Source organism: Chrysochloris asiatica, unplaced genomic scaffold (assembly GCF_000296735.1).
Source record: "Chrysochloris asiatica unplaced genomic scaffold, ChrAsi1.0 scaffold00035, whole genome shotgun sequence".
Lineage (NCBI taxonomy): Eukaryota > Metazoa > Chordata > Mammalia > Afrosoricida > Chrysochloridae > Chrysochloris > Chrysochloris asiatica.
This window is the reverse complement of record NW_006408553.1, coordinates 10,774,482-10,778,211: the sequence shown is the minus strand read 5'-3', so window position 1 is coordinate 10,778,211 and position 3,730 is coordinate 10,774,482.

Here is a 3,730-nt window from a genome sequence, read left to right as displayed (position 1 = left end):
AAAACACTAAAAAAAAAAAAAAATAAGATTACAGGCAAGAAAATGGAAAAAAAAAAGACTATGATAGACACATGATGTAGATCTCTGGCTATTATGTGAATTGCTCAATTTCTTTTCCCATTGTTTTATTTCTTGATGCCTACATTTTAGTAGGAATTATGGTATGGCACTGTGGGCTAATGCACTGGATTGCAAAATCTGTTTGAACTGCAAGGTCGGTAGTTCAAGTTCATTAGCTGCTTCTCAGAAATCCTATACAGGGTTGCTAAGAGTCAGAATCAACTAGATGGCACGTAACAACAACATATTTTAATATAAATTGTAAGGCTTTAATTTAATTTTATTTTAAATGTTATCAGTAGTATATATTGCATACTAATTTATTTAATTTTTGGCTTAGTATATGCTTGATAGCTCTTTAAAAAATACTTGTAATTTGATGTAGTTATTGAGAATATGCACAACAAAACATGCAGGAATAAAACAGTTTCTGCATGTACTGCTTAGTGTCACTGATTACATTGTATTCATAGAATTATGTAACTATTCTCACCCTTGTTTTCTGAGGTGTTCCTCCCCTATTAACAAAAAAATCACTGCCCCTAAAGGCTCTAATCTAACTTTTTGAGTTGTTTCTGTCAATTTGATCCAATGTAGATAATTCTTACCAGTGCATAATGCTCAAAGCAGACATTTTCTACTAGTTGAGCTAAACTTGACGTATCTTTTTAATATCTTTTCACCATTTCTGTATGCCTTTTCAAAGCAAATTATAGTTTTATATACTCTGGTTTATAATATACTGGTTCATTTCCTGTGCATTTATTATAAACATGAAAGTATTTGGTCTCATTGTTTCTATCTTAGATTTTTTATTTACAGGATACAGCACTTTAGTTTAGACATTGGGTTGCTAACTGCAAGATCAATAGTTCAAAGTCACCAGTAGCTCTCATGGAGAAAGATGAAGCAGTCTGCATCCATGAGGATTTAGTCTCAGAAACCCTATCTAGAGTCACTAAGAGATGGAATCAACTCAATGGTAGTGGATTGATAATAAGAGGGAAAATTAGTATTAGCATTTTGAAAATCTATTTGAAATCTCCTAATTAGAAATATGTATTTTGTTAAGAAACAGCATTCAAGTATTATCTTATTTCTCTGAGCTTCATTATATTATGCCTTTGTATTTCTAAAAAACATAATTATGTTCTTATATGCCCCATATTTTTAAAAAAATGTCTTGAATTTCTTTCCCTTGGTCATCTTCCTTATTATGACTTAAAATTCTTCATGTTCTTTTCTTCACAGACAACTATCTTGAAAGAATAACACCTAAGGTAGTTTCTTCTTTCTTTTCATATCTGTTCCAAATTTTAATTATTTGAAATCTGCTTTCTAGTACTGGACCAAAAAATAGAGATAGTAGAGAGACAGAGAGCAAGAGTAAGAAGACAGGCTTAATCATATAGATTAGTAATCTGCTTATCCATGCAAATTTACTAAAAAATAAATTGATGTTTTGATGATAAAATCATACTTGTCTTGTTTTGTTTGATGATTTTAAAGTGCATTTAAATTTGCTCTCAATTTATTATTAATACTCACCAGGATCAGGAGGAAAATTACCACTGTCTATACTTCCTCCAGGCCATGTATTAGATGTTGTTAAACAATCTGGAGGCAAATAGTAATCATCACAGTGGCAGTTCCTTCTATTATTGCATCTCTGAAACCAGAAAAATCTCATTTTATAGGTAGCTAGAACCATCTGTCTTCAGCTTCCATTAAATAACTCACATATGTTGTTACTGCTGTTGTTATTTTAGGAACTTTCTAATAGTGACCCCAGGCACACAGAAAAAAAGACAAAAACACTAGATGGTTCTGTACCATCCTTATAAATGTTGCTATATCCAAACCCACTATTACAGCCATTGTGTCAATTCACCTTCTTGGGGATCTTCTGTTTTATGTTGACATGAAATTACGAAGCATACTGTCTTTCTTCCATGGCTGACCCTTCCAGATAATATGTCTAAAGTCAGTAAGACAAAGTCTCACTATCCTTGCTTCTCTGGAGTGTGCCAATTATATTTATTCCAAAATTTTACTTGTATGTGTTATTAATAATATAGTTTAATAACTTACATATTCTGTTGGAATACCTTTCTTTGAAATGGGCATAAATATGGATTTCTTGTAGTCAATTCACTATGTAGCTATCTTGCAAATTTCTTGGCATAGATGAGTGAGTGCTTCCAGCATTGAATCCATTTGCTGAAACATTTCAACTAGTATTCCATCAATTACTAAAGCCTTGGTTTAGCCAATATTTTCAGTACAGTTTGAACTTATTTCTTCATAACTTCAGTATTTGATCATATGCTACCCCAAAAAATGGTTTAGTGCCAACTAATTATTTTTGATACAGTGACTCTGTGTATTTGTGTATTCTTTTGAAGCTTCTTGAGTCAATTAATTATCAATAGAAACCTTCAATATTGTAACTCAAGCGTGAATTTTCTTCAGTTCTTTCAACTTGAGAAATGCCTAACATCTTCTTTTTGTTTACTAACTTTAGATCTTTTCACAGTTTATTATAGCAACTTGCTTTGTCTTCTCTAGTTATCTTTGCAATATTCTATTCATTACTTCTATGTCAACATTTCTTTCTTTTGTTTTAGCTATTCTGCATTCAAATTTTAAGTCTGCATCTCTTCTACCATCTATTTTGTGGATTTCTTTTTTTCTGTATTTTTAGTGAACTTTTGCTTTCTTTATGTATGGTGTAATTGATTTTATACTACAACTTGTCTCTTATTTTGGACATTAGTGTTTAATGTATCTAGTCTATTCTTGAGATGGTCTCTAAATTCAGATAGTATATACTCAAGGTCTTACCTGGATGTAACAGACTTCCAAATTTTTTCTTTGGCTAAATCTTAAACTTGCATATGAGCAATGGATGGTCTGTGATGATATTGCATTTTTCCAGTGTGTTTCCCCATGGATATTGTTGATGCTAGGTGTTGTTGAGTTGGTTCCAACTCATAAGAGCTTAAGCACAACAGAATGAAACATTGTCCAGTCTTATCCCATCCTCACAATTGTTATGCCTGGGCTCATGAGGCTGCCACTGCACCAATCACTCTCTTTGGGGGTCTTCCTCTTTTTCGCTGAATTTCCACTTTGCCAAGAATGATGTCCTTCTCCAAGACTAGTTATTCCTGATGATAGTGTGAAGTATGAAATTGATCAAGCATAAAATTAAGATGGATTGATAATTATTGATGATTGGAATACAAAGTTAGAAATAAGGATGAAAAATTAGAAAATATGGATTTGACATAAACAATACTGGACATTGCATCAAAGAAGTTTGCATCTTTTTTTGAGTATCTTTTTTCAACAGCATAGTAACCATAGGCAAGGACTTTTTTGATGGAACATACAGAAATCAAATCTGTTGTATCTGTGGAAGTAAAAAGAACTGAAAAGAAAGTTTCATAGAGCAGCTGAAGAATATTTCTTCATTTTAAGCATTAGTGATTGGGCCATACATTTAAATAAAATCATATTTACTGGATTTCCTTGTATATACATAGTATTATCACTGACATGAATGCACATCAGCTCAAGTTTTGAAATGTTCTATTTTTTCCTTTAAGTGGCAACTAAATTATTCTGATACTTTCCAACAGAGTCCAGGTTGATTGGAGCATTTTTT